The sequence below is a fragment of the Octopus bimaculoides genome, chromosome 8 (assembly GCF_001194135.2).
Source record: "Octopus bimaculoides isolate UCB-OBI-ISO-001 chromosome 8, ASM119413v2, whole genome shotgun sequence".
NCBI classification, from domain to species: Eukaryota; Metazoa; Mollusca; class Cephalopoda; order Octopoda; family Octopodidae; genus Octopus; species Octopus bimaculoides.
Genome location: NC_068988.1, coordinates 23,966,344 through 23,974,276, shown reverse-complemented (window position 1 = coordinate 23,974,276; position 7,933 = coordinate 23,966,344).

The following is a 7,933-nucleotide window of genomic DNA, read 5'->3' as shown; positions in this document are numbered from 1 at the left end:
TATATATATATATACCTATATATAAATATATATATATATATATGTGTGTGTGTGTGTGTGTGTGTGTGTGTGTGTTTGTGTGTGTGTTAAGTTGTGTGTGTGCGTGTTTATGTATGCTGGCTTGCATGCATAGGCACACACAAAATAGATCAATAACGTTACATCAAATTCGAAAGAACCCAATATGACTGATTATAGAGTGAAATTACATTAACGGTAACGTTTTATAACGTGTATTACTGTATTACTGTACGTTTCGAAATTCTCGGTTCCCAACTGAAAATTCATTGTCAGATTTTGGACGACACAGGAAGATCTGAACTACGTGAAATATGGCGCGGCATAGGAGTATTTGTTCTTGCTATGGGTATCACGGGGAAAATATATTTAATTGTTTTCAAGTTGTACTTGCTTTACAAAGGATTTGATCTTAGACAATGTACTGAAGCTAAAACAAATAAAACGTGTTTGTGTGGTTTTTATTAAATCTTCACTCACTTAATTGATCGAGACCTATACTGCTTGGTAAACGTCATACCACACGTACATCAGAACACACACACACACACACACACACACGTACATCAGAACACACACACACACACACACACACACATACACACACTCACATACACATACACACATATGTGTATGTATGTATGTATGTATTTATGTATTACAGTCTTATAAAACTTCATACAACTGGGCGAGTTGGCAGAATCGCTTTTCATCATTTCGGGGTCGATAAAATAAGTACCAATTGAACATATTATCATCGACTTCGCCCCTTCTCTCGAAATTGCTGGCCTTTACTAAATAAGAATATATAAACAATCATTTTGCACTATTGGCGAACGGGTAAATATAATGGGAGTTTCCTGACGGACGATTTCACAGTTTGTTGATTGTTCCTATGAGAAGACGCATTCTATTTCTTCCTCTAACTCAGCTGATTCTAAAGCAGCTAGGAATTAAGCCAGCAGCAGAGTGGGTAAACTAATTTGCATAATTGTTCTCTTGACGATTCTTCATAAATTAAGCAATATTACCTCATGCCCCAAACAGCATAAAACAGAAGGACTGAAATAAATTCATGCATTCTTTTCTATTCTAGGCACAAGGCCCGAAATTGTTTTGGGGTGGGGCAGTCGATTAGGTCGACCTCAGTACACAGATGGTACTTAATTTAATGACTCCGAAAGAATTAAAGGCAAAGTCGAACTCGGCGGAATTTGAACTCAGAAAGTAAAGTTAGACGAAATACCGCTCAGCATTTCGCCCGGCGTGCCAACGTTTCTTATTTCTTTATTGCCCACAGAGGACATAAACAAGGACAGACAAAGGGATTAAGTCGATTACATCGACCTCAGTGCGTAACTGGTACTTAATTTATCGACCCCGAAAGGATGAAGGGCAAGGTCGACCTCGACGAAATTTGAACTCAGAACGTAACAGCAAACGAAATACCGCTAAGCATTTCACGTGCTAATGTTTCTGCAAGCTCGCTGCCTTAATATACGTTTTATATACTACAACGGCTCCTATACCAATAATATAGTCATATACTTATTCATATTTCGCACACAGTTAGAGGAATTATAATATTCTTTTATTCTTTTCAGTCATTTGAGCGCGGCTATGCTGATGAAGTTGCTTTAGTCGAAGAAATCGACTTCAGTACTTATTCTTTGTAAGCCTTACTACTTATTCTATCGGTCTCTTATGCCGAACCGCTATGTCACGGGGACGTAATCACACAAACATCTATTGTCAAGCGATGGTAAGTGGGACAAACAGAGACACACAAACATATATAATAATAAATAATAGATGCTTCCTTTTAAAGCCTAGCCAGGATACGAGCCCGGTTTCCCCGATTTCAATGGCGTATGAGTTCCCCACCTGGATGGAACGCCAGTCCATCGCAGCGTTACTCATGTTGGCTCGCTGAGTGGACTGGAGCAACGTGAAATGAAGTGTTTTGCTCAAGAACACAACGCGTCGCCCGGTCCTGAAATCGAAACCACAATCATACGATCATGGTGGTGACAACCTAACCACTAAGCCACGCGCCTCTACTACATGTATATATATATATATATATACATTATGTGGTAATTAGATTAATGTTAGACTATCTTGTGTATAACTATGCATGACCTTTAATTTCACATAGAAAACGTTGACAGTGAATTCGAAATTTTCGCTTAGTTTCGTAAACTCACATTGCGACTAGGCAGAATCTTCGAAGACGTTGACCTATGCGCACACGGGCGTGCTTTTGCTTTGTATATGTGTATGTGTAAATATGAATGTATGGAGGCCAATATATGTTCCGTGATATATGTATATCTGTGTGAGATGTTTCTGACCAAGGAACGCAAGGCTAAGATATTTCCGTATTCAAATCAAATGGTGTCTAATATTAGAGAAATAACGCCTTCCCTCTCGTAGTTATTAGTTACGTATACACGCAATTTTAGGTTTTGACACAAGCGCACGCAAGCACAACATATACACACATCATATATTCGATTCCATACTTTTTTTCTTCGCTGTCTTCAGTTTACATAATACCCATCTTTCTAAAAATATATTTACTCGTTTGAATATAACTATATATATATATATGTGTGTTTGTATGGGTGTATGTGTGTATGTATATATCAGTTTTTATATCAAGTCTGTACTTATGTTCGAAATAGGTAGTTATCTTTCAAACCAATAACGAATACCTCTCTGCTCCGTAAAAAGAAACTGCTTCTGGCTATGTTTGTTTGTTATGTCTAATATGTTTTCAGCATTTCAAACATACGAATATTTAAATATATTTATTTTGCTTATTTATTATCATCATCATCATCATCATCATCATCATTATTATTATTATTATTATTATTATTATTATTATTATTGCTATTACTATTATTATCTTCATCACTACCTTCATCATGATCATGATGATCATCATTATTATACTTTTTACCATCATCATCATCATAATCGTCATTATCATTAAATATTATTATTATTATTATTATTATTATTATTATTTTTATTATTATTATTGCAGATATTATTCTGAAGAAGCATCATTAGTCGTAGAGTCTGAAGAGCATGTTTAAGTGTTTCGCAATTACGTTTCTTTGTTTTTGTTTTTGTTTTTGTTTTTGTTTTCTTCGCTGCAATATAATCAGCAATACTCGCATATTCTCGCGTTAAGATTGTTTGCCTGTTAAGACTACATGTAGATTTAGTTTGCATTATGAAAGTAGAAAATGCTATTCTGCCTTGGAGAACTTCGTACTTAGTTGAGCTGTCTTTACTAAGGACATCACTCTTAATGTGTTGATGGATACATACAGGCTCAAGTGAAGGATTCCCTTCTTTCAGACGGTTACAAATTCCAATGTGAGGACCACAAAGAAAATAATCCCGTCTAATTTTGGCATAGGGCCACCAGTCTGGGGTGGGGAGGTGATTTGTGGGTTACATCGACCCCAGTTTTTAACTGGTAATTATTTTATCGACTCCGATGAGATGACAAAGCAAAAGTGGCCTCGGCAGAATTTGAACTCACAATGCAAAGAGCCGAAATATATGCCACTAACCATGTTGTCCTGCATGCTAAGGATACTCCTCGATCGTCGTCTTTATATTGGTTTCAAATTTAATAAAAATAAAAAGGCCAGATATTTCACGGTTGGCCGTAAGTCGAATACACTAATATCAGCCTCGGCTGGTACTTTTATTATCGACCTCGATAGTATGAATGACTGGGAATAGTCCCAAGTATAATAATAAAGATTCGCGTGGGCTATGTTTACACTATTTTTGTTTCTTCGTTTCCAGTGAGATGGCTTTTACGTAATATGAACTGAATGCTATTTTGCGAAAAAGCTGATCGTATTTGGAGTAGCATTTACTATCTGAATATTCAATGTCCTGATGGATGAAGCAAGTGTGTCTGTGCGTTAAAGAATTGCTAAAATACTTAGAATTATTACTATCTGGTGTGTATATAATGCAAATATATCATCAGAAATACTGCTATATAGTAGGGTGAGTTTTAAAATAAATCTGTTTTGCAACAACGAAAATATATTGAAGACTGCGTCGTTTTGGAATCAAGAATATATGATAGTTAAGGACACGGCTACGAATTACCAAGTCCCTTGTTCTCCTTCCAGAAAAAGAACCACCGATTAAATTCATTGAATTGACTTATTTTGTATTTGGTTCATACTCTCGTAACAGAACCTTAAAAGTGAAATTGTAGATTTGATAATGTATGTAATTCGTAGTACTAGCATGTCATATAGCACCGTTTCTAAGGTGAAAACTGTAAATATTATTTTTGAAATGATAAGAATAAATTATTGATATAGATTTGATACTACAGTCTTGAAATAAGAAAGTTGCATTAACTAAAGAAAGCTAACTTAGTAGCTATGTTGTTGTTTTGCAGCAGGTCGATCTGGTATTTATCTGTTATATTGGTGTGTTTATTTCCCCGTAAATTTAGAGGTTTGGTAAAAGAAGATAGAATAAATAGCTAGCTTAGCAAAATAAGCTCCGGAGTTCATTCGTTCGATTAAAATTCGTCCAGGTGGCGCTCCAACATGGTCGCAGTCTAATGATTGAAATAAGTAAAACAAAAACATGTAGCCACACTCAGCGATTTTAATGGCCGTAGTTTCACATGCGATTGTCTTCGACGTCGAAGTGACCACTTAACGTACAGTGTAATTGTATCCGTTACGTACAGAACCTCATAACTGAGCACCAAAATAAAGCAGTCCATTTACGATAGTCGCTAGGGGCAAATATATATCGAGTCACTACACAACATTTAAGCGTATCTATAATTTCATATTACAGCCTTGACAAACGATTTCCATTGATGTATTTCACCTATTGTCACTCTTTCTTCGTTGTTCATTGTTTGTTTTATTCTATATATCTCTACTTCCCTGCCTTGGTGATTTTTTTTCCATGTTTATAACATTATATGAAATCTATACCGCTTCGAATCGATATTGATTTATGTTAATTTTATCGCTGTTGTTAGTACATTTTCTATTTTCTCAAATACATGTTAGTTTTTATGTTGTTGTTTTGTTTTTATTAACTATATGTTATTTCTTTTGTTATTCTCGGCTATTTTTATACAGTTTAACACAAGGGGTCACTTGGTGGTCGAACATGAAGTGCATTGTTTGCTAATTAAAGATGTGTAGAGACACACCTCAGCAGACCACTTCAAAATACAGGACGCATATTTTTTCTTCTTTTTCCACGTCTCCTTCTCCTCTTAGAGAAAACTAATACACACGCTATTAACACCGATATGCCGTATTTCACTTTAGTCACGCTAATTAAACAAAAACGCCATATTACATCAAACATCCATTTACAACTGTAAAAGCTTTCTTTTTTTTTTACTTCTCTCTCGTTTTCTTATTTCGTATTTTCTAATCATTATACTGCTGCTGCTGCTGCTTCTACTACTACTACTACTACTACTACTACTACTACTACTACTACTACTACTACTACTACTACTACTACTACTGTGTTGTTGTTGTTGTTGTTGTTGTTTTTGGTAAATTGCTGTTGGCAGAAGAAAATAATCAAGAGACGAACAAGGACAACGACGACAAATACAGAAAAACAAAAGAAAAAAAAATCGACAGGACAAAATATAACCAACGGAAACAACAACGCCCCGGTGACAACAAGACTAACATCCACAATTATAAACACAACTATAGTAATAATAATGATAATAATAATAATAACAATAATAATAATAATGATAATAATAATGATGATGATGATGATGATGATGATGATGATGATGATGATTTCAATATTGATAACCAATATTGATTTCCTTTTATGTTAGAGTCTAGTTTTTTTTTTGTTTTTCCCTCGGTTTATCATTAATAATACGATTTTTTTTCTTTATTTTTTTCTTTTTTCTTCTCTTCTTTTCCCTCCTTAGAAACCATTTGAACAATTCTTTCTTAGTAACGAACGATTCCTGTTGTGAAGAGAAATAATCTTAACTTGTATTTATAACCACACGTGGATCTTACTGTCAACATACTGTTAAGCAAACTATTGTGATTGAATGCGGAGAAGCTCTGACGCACAATACATGCGCATTCACATGCTGGTCTGTTTCTTCTTTCCAAATATAGAAGATATATTTTTACCGTCAGAGAAACAGGCAATGAAATAAGTACATAACATGTACAGTTAAACAAAACTACTACTACTACTACTACTACTACTACTACTACTACTACTACTACTACTACTATTACTGCTGTTGTTGCTACCACCACCACCGCCACCACCACCACCACCACCACCACCACTACTACTACTACTACTACTACTACTACTACTACTACTACTACTACTACTACTACTACTACTACTACTACTACTATTGCTGCTGCTACCACTACTGCTGCTGTTGCTATTACTGCTACTGTTGCTGCTGTTGTTGTTGCTGCTACTACTACTACCACTACTACTACTACTACTACCACTACTACTACTACTACTACTACTACTACTACTACTACTACTACTACTATTGCTGCTGCCGCTACCGCTACTGCTCCTGTTGCTACTACTACCGCCACTACTGCTGCTGTTGGTGCTGTTGTTGATGCTACTACTACTACTACTCCACCTGAGATAACTTAAGACACGCGAACAAGACATGAAAACAAATAAAAGAAGCAGATATCAAACGATAGAATATCGTATACATAGTACAGGTAGAATAAACACCCCCCCACACACACACACGCACACACACGCACACACACACACATACACCAAGAACATTAATGGAACTATTATTTGCAAAATTGAAGTTCATTTAAATGTGTCCTCCCGCCATTAGATCCAGTCCTTGTTGCGGTCTACTGGCTTATGTCCCCCAATGCTCCTGAGAGCTAAGACAGAGGAGTTCAGTCTCCTATTAGGGCCTCCTGTGCTGGAAAAGTGAAGGGATAAAGGCCTGACTAACATGGATCACCTTTTCCCATAGGTAAGAATGGGTTTGCATAGGACCAACACCTCTAACTCGTAAAAAAAACAATGGCCAAGTTACAGTGAGATTTTCGAACTTTTCCCCGTTTCAGTCATTTTGACTGCGGCTATGCTGAAGGGTTTTTAGCCGAACAATTTGACCCCTGGACTTATTTCTTTACGTCTAGAACTTAGTCTATCGGAACTCTTTTGCCTAGCCGCTAAGTTACGGTGACATATACACATCAATTCCGGTTGTCATGCGGTGGTGGGAGACAAGCACAGTCGCAAGGACACACACACACGCATGCACACACACGCACACGCACACTCACACTCACATATATACGATGTCCTTCTTTCAGCTTCAGTCTACCAAATTTACTCACAAGGTTTGCGTCTGCCTGATGCTATTGTAGATGACACTTGCCTAAGGTGTCATGCGTTGGGACTGAACACAGAACCATGTGGTAGGCAAGCGAGTTTCTTACCACCTATATCGATGACGATTCAAAACCAACAAAATCAGCGTTCATACACACATAATTTTTCTCGTCTGGCCGTAAAGCCTTTTCTGTTTGTTTTCCTGTCTTGTTTTTTGTCCGCCACTACATTCCTCCATGGCAAGATTTAATTTGTGTATACAAATTTAAGTTGCGGTCCATGGGAAAGGCCGTTTTAACGATGCGTCCTGCCCAGCTCTTCGAAACGCCGGTGTTAAAACGGGGGTAGCTGATGAAGTAGAATGTTCTCTATGTGGCTTGTGTGTTTTCTCGTCTACGATTTTGTTTGCAATGTCCTGTACCCAGATATGCACCTATACATACAGGTGGATGTCGGTATGCACATACCTGTACGTATATGTGCATATACTCATTTA